General features: G+C 40.1%; 1 long non-coding RNA gene and 1 other non-coding gene across 3 annotated transcripts; both read right to left on the bottom strand.

The window, feature by feature from the left end:
- Positions 1–760: 760 nt before the first annotated feature.
- LOC103160844 lies at positions 761–13,886 on the bottom strand. 2 transcript variants are annotated; one of them, XR_003488345.2, is made up of 3 exons: positions 13,825–13,886; positions 1,489–1,659; positions 761–1,395 (listed from the first exon to the last, which is right to left on the bottom strand). It is a non-coding gene; the product is annotated as an uncharacterized LOC103160844 (long non-coding RNA). The 2 variants fall into 2 exon arrangements; XR_003488346.2 differs by having other exon boundaries at positions 1,489–1,843; positions 13,825–13,881.
- Positions 13,887–14,405: 519 nt separating this feature from the next.
- On the bottom strand, positions 14,406–14,512 carry LOC113837670. Its single transcript, XR_003488358.1, has one exon. It is a non-coding gene; the product is annotated as a U6 spliceosomal RNA (small nuclear RNA).
- Positions 14,513–17,623: the final 3,111 nt, after the last annotated feature.

The raw sequence follows: 17,623 nt of genomic DNA, 5'->3' as shown, positions 1-17,623 counted from the left end.
AATAGAATCTTGATTTGTGGTATTTCCTTCCCTTTTGACATTCACAGCAAAGGTCTGGGATCTGGAATCAGACACCTACTTTCACTAAGTCTGTGACTGTACTAAATCTCATTGTTTTCACTGTAAGAAGGGGACCTATATGTGAGAACTCATATCTATGATCAAGGTTAAGCACATAATAACACAGTTGCAACTATACAGAAATGTTCAAGAGGCAAGTAAGATATAAGAAGATTACAGTGGTTAGTACTGAGTGCTTTATGACATGTCAGATGCTACTTAAAACATTTTAAATACATAAGCTTAGTTAAGCCACCTGAGAAATCTTAGATGTAGTCACTTTGCTATTTTCTTCATCTTTATGAGTAGAGGGTACAGAAAATCCAGAAAACTTGACGAAGTTCACAGGGTTGTCATATGGAGGCAGGATTTGAACCCAGGTGGTATGAATGAAGAATCCATGGTCTTGACATTGTGATTTGCCTTTTCAAGGCATGGTCCATGTTGGAACTTGTTAGAAATGCAGAGGTCTGGTGAACCCACTCTAGCCCTACTGAATCAGAATCTGCATTTCAGTGAACTGTCCAAGGAAATCACTTTCACATTACAGTTAGAAATTTGATGAATAAGGGCTTCAATACAGATAGTTTCTAAGGTCCCAGAAGGCCTGGTCCAAAGAGAATTCAGTAAAATATAACACACACACACACACACACACACTCACACACACACACACACACTCACACACACACACACACACACACACACACACACACACACACACACACACACAAATTGTGATCAGGGACAGAGCTTGTATATGTGTGTAGGTCTAGATGCCCTCCCCTAAATCATAGCTACCTCTACAGACTCCATGGGCCTTAAATCATTGTGCATTTGTCATTGGCCACTGGGTATTATTGCTGACAGCTATGCTCTCTCTCACCTTGCTAGTTCAGGAAAGAATTTGCATAGGCATAATTGTTTTGTTTTCTTCCTTTCATTGTTGTCATGGTTACTCAGTTCATTTGCATCTTCAAGCTTCTTTCATATTAACCTGAAAGGCATGCACAGCATCTCCTTCAAAGAGGAAAAAAAACTGTGCATGAAGGGTGAGGGAGAATTCTAATTCCTGAGTGTCAGGGTGATGGTTTTTAAATGAAGGTACCTCTAAAGTAGAAATGATTTTTAAGGTTCAGCCTGAAGTCACAATTCATCAGGAGGCCTCCTCCTCAGATCCTGGGGTGGGGATGTGCATCTTGAGTTTGTGCATGTCCCGGTGGTAGCAAATGTGTTCTGAGGCAGAAAGCAAGTCATTATTGTAATGTGACTCCGTGCAGAGACTATAGGGAAAAAGCACATTCCTCCAAGGCAATTCTGTTCTTCCAGCAGATCCTGGGGAAAAAGTTCACTCATTAAATCTTTGTCTCTGATGATGTAAGTCATAAAAGGAATGCAAAGCTCTTTGCTCATTTCTCAATTACCTACCTCATTTGCATATGACTTTGTGCATTCTAGTTCCAGTCCCCTTCTAGTACTTGAGCCGCTCAAGAACGTAATGGCTCCAAACACAATTTTACTGGTCATGATTCACAATGGGTGAATGAATTCAGCTGGATGATTTCTTTTGCTTATGGTGTCAGTTGGGGCAACAGTTACCTGGATGCATGAGAACACTAGAATAACCAAGATGGCATAGTTACACGGCTACTGATTGATGAAGGTGTTTGGTAGAAACCTTGAGTGGGAAGTTGACCAGAACTTTGGATTCTCTATCGGTGTGGTCTGTCTGCTTGACTTTGCTCTCTCTCAGCACGGTGGTTGAGTCTCAAAAGGGAACATTCTTAGAAAAGACATAATATATCAGTCGAAAGAAAGTATTGATTCAAGGGAGAAAATATAGACTCATCACCCCTTGATGAGCCTATACAGAAAGCAGAAACAATAGAATACATATGTGATATTGAAGGGACTTACTCCTGTGGGTTACCTAAAGTTAGATGAAATAGGGAAACCAGTATCTGCTCTAAGAAGCTGGAAGCCTCTGAAGAAAGCTGACCAATGATGCAGCCCTAGTCCACACTGAAGGCCTCAAAGTTTTCTGGAGAGTTATTGATGTGAGTGCAGGTTCAAAGGCTGAAGAAGCTGGGGCCTGGCATCCATTTTTGGTGGCAACAGAAAAATATGGACTTGCTCAAATGGAATCAACTTCCCCTTTGCAGATGTTTGGTTCATTCCCACTCCCCTTGTACTGGCTGGCACTCCCCACATTCAGGGTGGGTATTGCCTCCTAGTTTGTTGATACAAATGCCAGTGTCTTTGGAAATACCCAGACATGCCTGAAGATGTATTTTGACATCTTAGGGTGTTTCTCAATATACTTAAGGCCACAACCAAGATTAATCATAATACCCCCTTGCTGACCTTTTTTGTTCACCTTCTCTCGCATCCTGTTGTACTTATGCCCTTTGGAATTTTTATTCAGTCATTAACAAAATTCTCTCTAGCCTTAATGCAGTCTTGGTAGTGTCTTTCTGTCTTATATGGCTGTGTATGAACTCTGACTTTCCCCAAAGGATCCAGCTTTTTCTGTTACTTTCTGAGGTACTGACTACCTTTATTCCTCTGCTCCTCATGTCCCTTTACTGTTGAAAGGATGCCTTCATTGCTATGCATTTCTAATTTCTAATTCCATTCTTTCTTTCTCCTACGATTACCACATGTCTATCCAACTTTAAATCTTGGACCATTAGACTTGGATACTCACTTCCACCTCTGCATTAGTCATGTGCTAATTATATGGCACTCTCCCTCCTTTCTCTAAGATTGGAGGTCTCCTTCATTGTCACTGTAATACTGCTCCTGTCAGGATTCTTGGGGAATGTCTCTCTGCAGTCCTTCTAGTTGTTTTGTCTATACCTCATCTGCATACTCCCACAGCCACACTCTGGAATTATTTCCAGTTTCTTTACTTTTTTTTTCCCTCCAAAATCGCTGATCATCTGAGACATCAAATCCAAGTATTTGTTTTGGTTTTGTAAGAGGGAGATGATGAAATTTCCGGGAATACTTTTAATGCCTTCTGCATTAATAACAGGATGGTTTTAGCCAGTTCATTGAAGGGCTGCTTAACAGGCACAGGCAAGCTTCCCACCAGCTACTAAATGCACTGAGGTTTAGCACAGTGTGGAGCACAATACAGAGGAATCATGCTGCATTTAGAGCCCAAAGGGCTCAGTTTGAAGTTTACTTTGTGTGTCGGTCATTGTGGTTCTTGGGCAATTCACAGGCTTCTCTGACCATTGCTTTACTTTACTTGTATAAAACAATGAAGCCATTCAGCTGAGTCTGCCTCATCTGATTTATTTTAATTATTGAATTTTATTTCATCTTTTTGATTGGGGTTGCATACAAAGCAATAGGAATTATGATAACATTTCCATATATATGTGTCATTATTATAGAATTCTTTGAGTATTAAATAAAATAATACATACAATGTTTATCTTCAAACTGTAAGGTGCCAGACTTTGGTCCGAACAATGTCATAGGAACACATAATTTTACCAAAAATGTTCCTAATTTTAGAAGAAATGGAGGTGTATTTGAAAGTTTTGTCAGGAAGATCTGGCTGTAAGAGGCTGTTTAGTACCAATGCATGCTCACACCTGTTCCTAGTGTTCAATTCTGCCACTTTGGCTTCATTTTATGACTAAAAGGACCTTCAGAGCTTTCAAAATAGTAATAGTAATATAAATGATTATCACATGCCAGACAGTATGCTGAGGTGCTATTAGGAAAAATGGATATAATTGTTAACCTCATGGTGTTTTTAGCTGGTTTAGGCTAGTCATCAACACATGACTGCAAAAAGAGCTGGGAAATAAGATATACTTAGTCTGGGAGGGCCTGTACTAGGTAGCTTTGACTTGGTGAGTCCATAGAGAAGACCAGCCTAAGGAGCTGAGAGCAGAAGGAAGGTGGCCATCAATTAGATGGGAAGAGAGATGTATACATTTCTCACTGCTGCTGTAACAAATTATAGCAATTTCAACTGCTTAAAATCACACATGGGTTTATGATCTTATAATCCTGAAGGTCAGAAATTCTCAAATCATGGTGTTCATAGACCTACTTTTCTTCTGAAAGTTCTATGGAAGAATTCACTTCTTTGATTTTTTTCCAGCTTCTAGAAACCATATTTTAGTCACAGAATCTCTCTGACCTCTCACCTCTGATGACATCATCATGGTTAGAGAGATGGTTCTCTGTAACTCTGACTGTTCTGTCTCTCTGTATCTCTTATAAAGATGATTGTGGTTAAAGTAATTCTACTAGACAATCTGGAATATTCTCATCTCAACATAATCAAATCTACCAATGTTTCTTTTTTACTATATATGATAGTGTATTATGAATGTTCGACTGTGACATCTGTCACTAGTTGATCACCAGGGATAATTTGGCTGATCTGGCTGGCTAGGCAGGTGTCCCCTTCCTCCCTTACCATTCCATGAGGCTTTGTGCTCAGTTGAGGAGGACAGCCTTTCCTAGATAGAGGGGGACCAGTCTTCAAATGAGGGTATATGAGTAGATGTGCTTCCCTGCTAGAACCCCCAAACAAGCTCTCAAGATAATGTATTATGGGTTCTAGGGACTCAGATGTGAATATCTTTGGTGTGAGGTTGTTATTCTGTCTACTACATAAAGAAAGAACATTTTAGGTGATAACACATGTGCTAGGACTAGACAGTTGACTCGATTGTTAAGTTGGTTGCTTTGTTTCAGGACTCCAGTTTGGTTCCCAGCACCTACATTGGGAAGTTCATACTTTCCTGTAACTTCGGCTCCAGAGGCTTAGACTTCTGGTCCCTTATCTCCATGTTCATCTCCATTCTTCTTGTCTCCACATTCACCTCCATTCTCCTGGTCTCCATGGGCACCCACAGACATGAGTCAAGCATTCGCACAGATTCACATATATACTAAGTAAAAAATAAATCTTTCTAAAAGAACAATCAATACATGCTAAATCTCTGGGATTCAGTAGAACATCTCAAAATGAAAAGACTGAAAGTAGGTCTGTATGATATGGATCCAGAATTAGAGAGAGGGTGGAACATAAATGGACTGGGACTGGATCATAAGGATCTTTCAGGATGTGTCAAATAATTTTGTGTAACAAACAGAGGGTTTGTTACATTAATACTTATACCCAAGAAGATAATTTTGCTATTGGGTGTGGTGGATGGATTTTGAAGGAACTAGGACTTGAGATGAACAATGATGATAGCGTGCATGAGTTTGAAATGGAGAGAAGATGGAGGATGGAGAAGAGGCATGGGAAGAAATGCAGTAGGGCTTGAATAGCACTTGGTCACTAAACTTCAGTGAGAGAAGTGAAGGATGCCAAGAACTATTTGGCATAGGTCTTGCATCCTTGAGGTGAATGGTGGTACCATTCATTGAAATAGACCATGAAGAAGGAAGGACCAAGTTTGCTTCAGACTCTCATGAATTTTGTTTAGGATTGTTTGTTTGGTTGCCCTTGAGCCATCCACAAGGAAGTTGCAAAGCAGCCATGGATAATGGAGACGGAAATTTTAATGCCATTGCCATCTTCATGTTAATGTATGCAGTATAGATCAGACTGTGTTAGTGAGAGTAGGTAGAAGAGATAAGTTGAGGACAAAATATTGAGGAATCACAAACTAATAGCTTTGAAAGGAGAATGGACCACTCAGGAAACAGAGCTCAGAGAGAGAGAGAGGGAAACCCAATGGAGTATTATTTACTGAAAGCTAGAGAAAGTGAATATTGTAAAAGGTGATGAGTGGTCTTCAGTGTCCAAACCATTCAAGTAAGAGGAGAACAGGAAAAATCTATAGATTTAACCATATTATCAAAGAAATTCTTCATAAATGTAGGATGGCCTATGTTAGAATATTTCTACTTCTTTTAGCTCATAAAGTAACTAAAGTATACTAAAAGAAAACAACCAACATGAAATCACAGGAACCTGAACTGTGTGGAGCCAATTTCTAATTTGGGGCCCTCCATCCTTAACCTGCAGCCCCAGGTTGAGTTCACAACCTTCTCCTTTATCAGAGTCCAGAGGAAAGAAGAGTAGCACTAAGCTGGGCAAGGTAACGCATGCCTGGAATCCCAGCACTTGGAAGTCTAAGGCAGGAGGACTGCTGTGAGTTTGGGGCTAGTCTGAGTTACATTGTGAGTCATAGAGTGAGATATAGGTTAGTACAGGCTGCAGAGTAGATCAGGGCATACACACTTTATAAACAACTGAACTCAAGTACTTACCAATTGATAACATGAGCAACCCACACATTTTGGGGGGGGGGCATATCTTAGTCTAATACACAGGAATTAGCATTTCTTACTCATATATTACTTAAGGTCCTGATACATAATCCAACAAAACTTTGTCCCATTCATCTAAGTGTGCTTCAAATGAAAACAACAACAACAAAAAACACAATAGCTCCCGTCTTCTCACATGTCTAAGAGATTTTGTTCCCATTGTGTGTACTCTGTCATTTCTATCTTAGGTGTGAAAGTGTTTGATAACATATCTTTGTGTAGACAAAACAAACAGTTGTTTTTTTTAATGGGGAAGAGGATGTTGTTATTGTGAGAGAGCTCTGGAAAATCATCACAGAACAGTTTCCTGCCAGTGGTCTTTTCATGAAAAAAAATGGGATCATAGCACTTGCTGCAAGTGAAGGCAACAAAAAGAAGTCATGAGAGGCTTGAGTGTGACTTATTTGGCATATTGAGAAGCAGAAGGATCTGCCCAGTTTTACCTATTGTCAACAGAACTGCATATACATATGGAAAAGTATGGAAGCAGAAGCAGACACCCACAGCTAAACACTGAGCTGAACTCTGGAATCCAGTTGCAGACAGGGAGGAGTAATGAGCAAAGGGGTCAAGACCAGGCTGGAGAGACCCACAGAAACAGCTGACCTGAGAAAGGGGTTGCTCATGGACCCCAGACTGATAGCTGGGAAACCAGCATAGGACTGACCCAGACCCTCTGAACATGAGTGTCAGTTTGGAGGTCTGGTTAATTTATGGGGCCTCTGGTAGTGGATCAGTATTTATCCCTTGTACACAAATGGACTTTGGGAGCCCATTCCACATAGAGGGATACTCTCTCAGCCTAGACACACAGGGGAGGGTCTAGGCCCTGCTCCAAATGATATGACAGACTTTGAAGATCCCCCATGGGAGGCCTCACCCTCCCTGGGGAGCAGATTGGGGTTGGGATAAGGGGTCAGTGGAGGGCAGGGCAGGAGGGGAGGGGACAGGGATTAACATGTAAAACAAGCTTGTTTCTAATTTAAATTTAAAAAAGGGACAAAAGAAAGTTCATAGCAATGCTGTTGACAAAATCCCCAAACTGAAATGAGAGACCCAAAAGCTTATTGTATCAGTTAGCTTATGCTACATAACAAATGACTGCAAGGCAACAATTCATGCTTCTGTGGATCAGACATTAGCCTGGGTTTAGCTGAGTGGTTCTGCTAATTCAAGATAACCATGAGTAGCTGGTCTTTTCCAGACCAGAACAACTAAATATTCCTTAGTATGGTGAGAAGCCATGGGATATCCAGGGATAGCTAGCAATAGATGACTGATACAAAGCCACCTTTGGCTCTTGCATTCTTTCTGCCCCATCTTCTGCTATGGCTGAGCATCCAACCATCACCTATTCTTATCACTTGGACCAGATAAGAGCTTCTATAGTTATTTCTGTGCTCTGCAAAAAGAACCTTCTATGACCAAAGCTGACAGCAGCACTAAAGTATAGGCATAAACATAGTTATTTAGTTATGTGGCAGACACATCATGTACATTTAGCAAAACAACAGCAATACCTTCCGCACTAGGACCTGTGGCCTGCTCAACCATGGGATTATTGACTAGGTTTACAGTATCTGGTATGAATTCCCTCTTGTGGAGTGGGTCTTAAATCCAATGAGAAAATGATAGGTGGGTTTGGGGGAAAGAGTCTGGACAAGAAGATGTGCTGTACTATCATGGTCAATTGAATTTGAGTCCTTGGCACCCATGTGAAAAACAGAATGACTGTGCATGCCTGTGACCCCAGCACTGTGGGGAGTAGAGATGGAGGATCATTGTGGCTTGCTAGCTGCCAGCCTAGCTCCAGGTTCAGAGAGATCCTACCTCAAGGTACTAAGGTGAAAAGTTATAGAACAGGACACTGAAGGTTCTCCTCTGACTTTCATGCATGTATGTACTGGTGCAAATACTTGTATACACATGTACATACATATGACACATGTGTACACAAAATTAAATAACAAATAACTAAAATGAAAAAAGAGTAGTTGATAAGCACTATAACAGTCTTAACACTATTGTACTGGTGGGCATATATTGTCTGGTTGGTGGGTATTGTATGCCGGATACACAGTTGAGTAAAACAATTGATAACAATTCTCCTCCAGATAATTCTTACGGTCCAGAACTGTAAGAGCTAGCCGGAAGGGAGAAAGCACCTAGCCAAACCAATTCCAGCTTGATTTCTGTCTTTTGGACAGAGTATATGATATGTTCACTCCTGCAGCAACAGGGTTTCTCTGTGTATCCCTGGCTGTCCTGGAACTCACTCTGTAGACCAGGCTGGCCCCAAATTCACAAAGATCCACTTGTCTCTGCCTCCCAAGTGCTGGGGTTAAAGGTGTGCATCAACTCTGTCTGGCTGGATATTTATTTTTGAAATGATTTTTTGAGTGGCTGGAGAGATGGCTTAGTGGCTATGAGTACTGGCTGCTCTTCCAGAGAGCCCGGGTTCAATTCTGACACCCTCTTCTAGTCTGTGCATCAGACACACATGTGATGCACAGACATACATGCAGCCAAATTGCTCAAACACATAAAATAAATACTTAAAAAATTAAAGTTAAAAAATTCACTTTTAAAATTTGAATAACCAATGTGACATGGTCTGGAGATGTAGCTTAGTTTCTAGAATGCTCACTTAATATGCACAAGGCCCTGGTTTTATTTCTAGCACCTCAAAACCAAACAAAGCCCCCAGATGTTTCATAAATATAATACACACACACACACACACACACACACACACACACACACACACACACATATATATATATATATATATATATATATATATATATATATATTACAAAATTTAAAGATATAAAGGAAAAGTAAAGGTTTCATTTCCCATTTAACTTTCCAGATCTTTATTTCCTATCTCAGATGTCAACTACTGCTGTTCCATGTAGCCTTCTGGAGATTTTATATATGTACTCAACCAATGTATATATTTGTTCCATCAATAGTAAAATAGTTTACAGAGTGTTGGGTTTCATAACTACACAGAGTTATATGCACTCAGGCATGCAAATATATCTTTTTATATAATATAAATATATGTATGCAAATATAACAAGAAAAGTATTCTGAGATCATATTAAAATCAGGACATGAAATTGTATTTCTTTCTGTTTCCATTTTAAGGTAGAATTGTATGCCCAGGCTAGCCCTGAATTTGTGGTCCTCCAGCATTAGCATCCCAAGTGCTGGGATTACAGACATGTCTAAGATCCGTTTTTTTTAATGATTGCCTAGCATTCACTAGTAGGATCATGGTCTAAGTTGGGAAGCTGATTTTCTAGTATGTAGATAGTCTCTACCCTGTTGCTATTACAAACAAAGCTTCAATAAGCAAGCAGTTCTGTTTCCACATTTTCTCTTACATGTTCAAGTATATCTGTTTATCCAGTTTGAATTTCATTTCTTTTTGTTTCCTCTTTTGTGTTGTATTGTCAATACTAAGGTCAATGTAACTTTAGAAGTAAGGTGAAGGAATAGAACATCAGAACAAAATTTCAAGTATACAATTAACCTAGAAGGAAAGTAGAAAGAATGGTCAAAAGTGGTAAGTTAAATACCACATCACTCGACTTATTAGATCCCATATTCCTCATCTAAGCTCTGCTACAGTTAGATAGGATCTCAGGTGTTCTATTGTGAATCCCTTCTCTGTGTTTTATATATGAGTGCATTAGAATCCTGAAATGCCTGTAAATAGTAGAGCTCTTCTGGGGCTGAAGAGATGTTTCAGCAGTTAGGATAACTAACTGCTCTGGTAGGGGACCCAGGTTCAGTTTCCAGCACCCACATCAAGTGGCTCAAAATAATGTCTAACTCCAGTTCCAGGGAATCTGATAGCCTCTTCTGGCCTTCACAGGTACCTGCATGCAAGTAGTGCATAAAACCCCATACAGACACAGATATACATGCACATAATGAAAACAACTTTTTCAAACAAAAAGAGAATCTTCATCTTTTTCCCTTCTTAATTCTTTTTTAATTTAAATTCTTTAATTACTACTCATATTTACATATCCATTCCCCCATTTCCTTGCCCTCCCACCCTCCCATGTTCCCCACCTACCCCCCAATCCATCCCCCAACTCCTCTCCAGGGATATGAGGCCCTCCACCAGGGACCTTCAAAGTCTGTCATTTCATTTGGGAGAGGGCCTAGACCCTCCTTGCTGTATCTGGACTGCAATAGTATCCCTCCATAGGGAATGGGCTCCCAAAGTCCATTTGTGCTCTAAGGATATAGACTGGCTCCACTGTTAGAGGTCCCATAGACTGTCTTGGCCTCCTAGCTGGTGCCCACATTCAGAGGGCTTGGTTCGGTCCAATGCTGTTTCCCCAGCTTTATGACTAGGGTCTCCATGCTCTCACTAGGTCAGGTCAACTGTTTCTGTGGGTTTCTTCAGCACCATCTTGGCTCCTTTGTTCATCCCTCCTCCCTCTCCACAACTGGATTCCAGGAGTATGGGTTAGAGCTTAGCTGTCAGTGCCTGTTTCTGCTTCGAACAGCTACTGGAATGGTAACTAAGGTAGATATCAATCTCATTATAGAGGAAGGGCATCAATGGCATCTTCTCCACCACTGCTTAGGAGAATCTTCATCTTTCAAGCTCCAATTCTATGCTTTTTTCCAGTACACACTTACAATATCTTTCCTAACCCTAATATTTTTAAGAAAATGTATTTAAAATCCAAACCAGTGATACTCAGCTCTGCCTTCCAAATTGGTGGCATAATTCAGAGCAATGAAGAAACTGAATTTGTGCTCTATTTCTATTGCAGGGATTATGCGGTGAGGGAAAGGCAGAGATGGATATTTCAAAACTCAGCCAAGGGAGTATTTGGCCCACTCTTTAACAAAACATAGACTAATGATATGTGGGGGTGGCTGCTCTCTTAGGCAGAGATGCACATAGCTAAAAGACATTGTATAATATTATGACAGGAATAGGATTTTCTGCAGAACTCTGAGACAGCAAACTAAATATCCAAGATACTTTAGAACTGCATAGTTACAACACATGGGGACAGATCTAGGGTTATGCCTCAGTTGGCAGAGTGTTTCCTCTCAATCTCCCAGCACTGTGCAAACTGGGTGTGGTGTACACATGTATTCTCAGCACTTGGGAGGTAAAGGCAAGAAGATTAGAAGTTGAAGGTCATTTCTGGTTATAGAGCAACTTTGAAGCCAACTCGAGCTACATGAGAGCCTGTCTTGAAAGAAAAAAAATGAAGGAGTGTCCTATGTATTTATAAAGACAAATGGCTGAGACTCACATTTAGGCCTTGCTGTGGCATAAAAACAAAGCTTAGGTGAAGTCAGCTTCATATTTGCATATATGAATGTTTCAGGGAGTAGACCCTTTAGGCTCATGGAGAGAGAGAGAGCAGGAGTGAGGCGAATGAGCAAGAGAGAGAAAATGAGAGTGAGTTCAAGAGCAGAGCAGCTATTCAAGAACAACCATGAGAGAAGAGATAATAAAAAGATACTAACACTTATGAAAACAGAAACTTGAGGCCAGAATTGATCTGGGTGAAAGAAAAACTTCTATCAAACATAAAAGTACATAGATCCAAGCCAGGAAGTGGTGGTGCACAACTTTAATCCCAACACTCAGGAGGCAGAAGCAAGTGGATCTCTGTGGGTTTGAGGCCAGCCTGGTCTACAGAGTGAGTTCCAGGACAGGCTCCAAAGCTACAGAGAAACTCTGTCTCAGAAAAAACAAAAAGTACATAGATCCTAAAATTACCAGAGTGACATAAAAAACACTGTTATTGCTTTTTAATATCTTTCTTCTGTTTGAGTCAGCAACAAAATAGGGGGTCATTTAGGAATGCTTTAGTTCCTATAATAGGAACCATAACTAACACTGTATTAAGCAAAAACTTCGTGTAACAAGAAGGTAGAACAGAAATTCTGGGATTATTTCAACTTCACCTTGTTTGTTGAACTTTGTTGACATGGTGTGATTCTCTGACATTTTCTCCCTATACAGTTCCATGCAAGCCAGTCTCTAAAGTACAATCTAGGGAAACTAGGAAGAAAAGTATTCTTATATTGGGAAAAATATTACTCCTAGGATCAACTAGGAGACTTTAGTTCTGTAAAGATATGATTCTCATTCCATCACTAATATATGAATGTAGGGGTAAGCAAGTATATATGTGTGTCCTCCTCTTCCTCTTCTTGAATGTGAATGTGTGTGTGTGTGTGTGTGTGTGTGTGTGTGTGTGTGTGTGTGTGTGTGTGCTGAGGTGTGTGGGTGCAGATGCATGTACAGTTGAGTCTGTGCATGTATGTAGAGGCCAGAGTTTGATGTTGGATGTCTTCTTCCCCCATTTTCCACTTTATTCACAGAGGCAGGCTCTCTTGCTGACACCACAGCTTGCTAATTTGACTAGTCTAGCTAGCCAGTTTGCCCCGTGATTTCTTGTATTTGTTTGCTGAGTGCCAGGGTTAAAAAACAACAACAAACTGCTATACCCATTCAGCTTTTATTCAATTGCTAGCTAGGGATTACAAATTCGGTTCCTCATGCTCAAGTACTTTACCCACTGAGCAATCACTTTAACCCTTTTCCTTCTTTTATAATAATAATAATTACTATTATTATTTATGACTTCATGTAGTCTAGGTAGGCCTTAAGCTTGCAATGTGATTGAGGCTGTCCTGGAATTCCTGATTTTCCCATTAGGTGTGTGCCACCATGCCAAGATTGTTTGATCTTTTGAGACACTGTCTTATGTCTTGAGCCTAAAAGTTTCCCAAGAACTTGGGCAGTGGCTTTTTATTATGGAAAACAATTTTTAAATTTAAATATATTTTATCATATTCTTCCCCTTCCCCAAGGCTTCCAGATTCTCCCCTCTCCCTACCCTGCTCAATTTTCTCAAAAATCAACCAGAAACCCAATACAACAGCAAAAGCCCCAAATCAAGAAAACAAAATGAAACACTTCCCCCAAAAAATAAAATAAAACAAAACAAATAAAAGTGTGTGTGCATGCCTGCATGCACGAGCACAACACACACACACACACACACACACACACACACACACACACACACACACACACACACACACACCTGTGGAGTCCATTATATGTTAGTCAACTGTTCCTAAACATGAGGCCTTCCCTGGAGTGGTTGATATATACCCAATGTCAGTACAATGGAGAAAACTGATTTTCCCTCTCTCAGCAGTTCAGTTGTTAACCTTACCCTAGTGGCTAGGTTTTCATTCATTTATTAATTCATTTTTAAATGTAACAAAATAAATATAACAAGATAAAATAAAAACTATCACATGAAAGTTGGAGTAGACAAACCAACAGAAGGAAAAGAGCCAAGAGAAGGCACAAGAATCAGAGACCCACTCATTCACATAGAAACACTAAACTGAAAGCCATAACCTGTTTCAGACCTGTGCAGGCCTTGTGCTTGCTGCTTCAGTCTCTGTGAGTTCATATGAGCTTTCATCTTGTTGATTTAGAGGGCCTTGTTTTCTTGGTGTCTTCCATCCCCTCTGGTTCTTACACCCTTCCCACTTCCTCTTCTCTGGGGTTTCCTGACCACTGAGGGGAGGGACTTGATGCAGACATTCCATTAGGGCTGAGTGTCCTAAGGTTTCTGATGCTCTGCACAATGTTTGGCTGTGACTGTGCTCCCATGTGTTGCTAGAGGAAACTTCTCTGGTGATGGCTGAGCAAGGACTTGAATTCATGGTACTCTTCTGTCTCTCACTCTTTAGTGATGAGATTATAGGTCTATACTACTATGCCTGGCTTACCTTAATTTATTCTTAGAAACCTTACCACGAAGTGGAAAGCAGCTGATCTCTTTTTTTTGGGGGGGGGTGAACAAATATCTTCTTTTCTTCAACTTTTTTATTTGAATTAGAAACAGGATTATTTTACATGACAATCCCAGTTCCCTTCTCCCTTCTGTCCTCCCCTACTACACACCCCCAACTAAAACTCTATCTATGACATATCTTTTCTGCTAAAAAATATGGAATGCTTCACGAATTTGCATGTCATCCTTGCGCAGGGGCCATGCTAATCTTCTCTGTATCATTCCAATTTTAGTATATGTGCTGCCGAAGTGAGCACAGCAGCTGATTTTTTTTAAAAATCCAATTAATTTAAATAAGAAAATGTATAATGCAGTCTGTTGGTATCTAAGATTTTCAAGCTACTTTCACAGATCAGAAAATACATCAAGTCAATAGTGAGGATAACTTTCTGTACTGCCTATGGAAAGTAAATACATAAAGTTTGATTTGTACATAGAATGTAATATCACAAGGGAAAATAGTACTTGATAGGGATGGTGAAGGAGAAGGCAAAAGGGGTCATTTTTCAGAAGGCGAATTCCTTGGCTTCCATTATTTGCAAATTTTTCAGCATGGGGGAGGAGGGATTTGTGACTGTTTTGTATTCTAACTACACTTAAATAGCCTAGAAATCACTTTCAGGATAAGAAGAAAGATGGATATGAGAGTGCTTTGAAACAAGTGAAGTTGTGTGTTCAGTATGTAAAGGCTAAAAATTCAAATAGTAACCCTCTGCCCCCCCCACTTGACTCTATATGAGGAACAGAACATTTGGGGTTCATTCAAACATGATATTCAATTCCAATTTGTTCCATATGACATGCTCTCACTAGTAAATGAATGTTGAGTGCAATTGGTGAAGCTATATCACTTCTTGCAGAATATTTGTTTGATGTGTTTGGGGAATGAGAAAGACAATAGATTGGGGGGAAGAGGGAGTCAGTTCAGAAGTGATACAACTTCTCCAGAGTATTTATGACAAAAAGTCACTAAGTGAAGAGTTGTTACATGGCATATACATGTACCTGGAAAGGGGGATTTAGAGGGCTTGATTGGTTTTTCATTGATTACATTCACCCATTGAGGGTAGGCACATTACTAACCCAGGACAAATGAGTCTATTCTTATAGAGGAGGCTGGGGTGGTGGTGGTAGCTATTGTGTAGGCTACTATACATGTCTGCCATGTGATATCTATTCTCTTCCAAATTTCATGGGGAAAATGCAAGTAGTTAACCAGGGGGGCATTAATAAGATATATGTATAATTTTACTCACAGAATTAATAAGTCATTGTAATTCTCATAAGTACTGTGCTGAAAGTAATTGATGGTTGATGCAGAGATTCTTCAGTATCAGAGAAATTCAACCAACCACATCACAGAAAATGGAACAGTTGCATTGAAATTAAAAATGCATTCACATAACTGTTCCTTTTAGGTATCCAAACTGGCATGCCTCATTTGCTTTCACCTTGGAACGGCTGTCATGACCATCTCTTTTTGCCATCCATCGCTAGTATGAGACATATCTCAAGTCACTTTTTAGACAGTTCAACTTAGTACCTTTTCCCCTTGTACTTACTTATAATGGTACTGAGCTATTGATTCCTTGGTCCTTTGTCAAGCACTGATTGGATATTAAGTACTTTGCTTAGTTTTGTGAAAAAAATATTAGTCAAATAAGAAAGGACATTTCCCTCAAGGAACAAACAGTCTAACATGTAATAAGATGTACATATCAGTTAAAATGCTGTTTGTACCATAAAAACGGGATAGATGGCTATTTCAGGAAAATATGCATTACCGTCTTTAAAATGTCCATCTCCTTTAAGCTAGAAACTTAAGATACCTATTCTAAGGATCCTCTAGTCTCTAAACAATCCACACATTGATTTCAGGTGAATTTCCCTTGGAGTATATGTAAAACCGTGTTTATATATTTGATTTCTTTATTCCTAGGAGAGCATCCTTAAGTTTTTTTGATCCTTAGAGGAAAGGAAATTTTTTAATTCACTACAGTACTCCCACTTCAGGAAATGTATCTTTTTGGAAATCTATTAGAAAATAATGATCCTGAGTGAGGTAACCCAGTCACAAAACAAACATGGTATGTACTCACTCATATATGGATTTTAGACATAGAGCCTACAATCCGCACCACCAGAGAAGCTAAGAAACAAGGAGAACCCTAAGAGAGACATACATGGTCCCCCAGAGAAGGGGAAAGGGACAAGATCTCCTGAGCAAATTGGGAGCATGTGGAAGGGGAGAGGGGGCTAGGAGAAAGAGAAGGGTAGATGAGGAGGGGAGAGGAGGACATGAGGAAGCAGGAAGGTTGAGTCTGGGGATGAATATAGGAGAGAAAGATAAGAGATACCATAATAGAGGGAGCCATTATAGGTTTAAAGAGAAATCTGGCACTAGGGAAATGTTCAAGGTTCAAGGATGACACCAACTAAGAATCTAAGCAATAGTGGAGAGGCTACCTTAAATGACCTTCCCCTATAATGAGATTGATGATTACCTTATATGCCATCCTAGAGCCTTCATCCAGTAGCTGATGGAAGCAGAAGCACACGCCCACAGCTAAATACTGAGCTGAACTCCTGGAATCCAGTTGCAGAGAGGGAGGAGTGATGAGCAAAGGGGTCAAGACCAGGCTGGAGAAACCCATAGAAACAACTGACCTGAACAAGGGGAAGCTCATGGACCCCAGACAGATAGCTGGGAAACCAACATAGGACTTATCCAGACCCCCCTGAACGTGGGTGTCAGTGAGGAGGCCTGGGCAATCAATGGGGCCTCTGGTAGTGGATCAGTATTTATCCCTAGTGTATGAATGGACTTTGGGAGCCCATTCCACATAGCGGGATACTCTCTCAGCCTAGACACATAGGGAAGGGCTTAGGCCCTGTTCCAAATGATATGACACATTTTGTAGATCTCCCATGGAAGGCCTCACCCACCCTGGGGAGCAGAAAGGGGAGGGGATCGGGGCTAGTGAGGGCAAGGGAGGAAGGAAGGGAGAGGCAACTGTGATTGACATGTAAAACCGGCTTGTTTCTAATTTAAATAAAAATAGAGAAAAGAAAATGATCAGACATGTAGACACAGATTTATTAAGGATGTTTATTATAGTATTATGTGAAATAGTATAAACTAGAAAGAACTCAAATATCAAACAACTGAGAATTAGTTAATTGTAGTGCATCTGCACAATGGGATTTATATTCCTATTGAAATGAGACATCAAAAAGTTAATGACATGAAAATATGCTCATGATAAATGAGTAGTACAATTGTACAATTGTATCCATGGTTTGCACTATGATTATAACATCATTGAAAAGTCCAAGGGGATAACACAAGAAAATGTTACCAATGATTA

This window comes from Cricetulus griseus, chromosome X (genome assembly GCF_003668045.3).
Source record: "Cricetulus griseus strain 17A/GY chromosome X, alternate assembly CriGri-PICRH-1.0, whole genome shotgun sequence".
Classification (NCBI taxonomy): Eukaryota; Metazoa; Chordata; class Mammalia; order Rodentia; family Cricetidae; genus Cricetulus; species Cricetulus griseus.
Note: the sequence above shows the minus strand (reverse complement) of the source record. Positions and strands in the feature narration are given on the sequence as shown.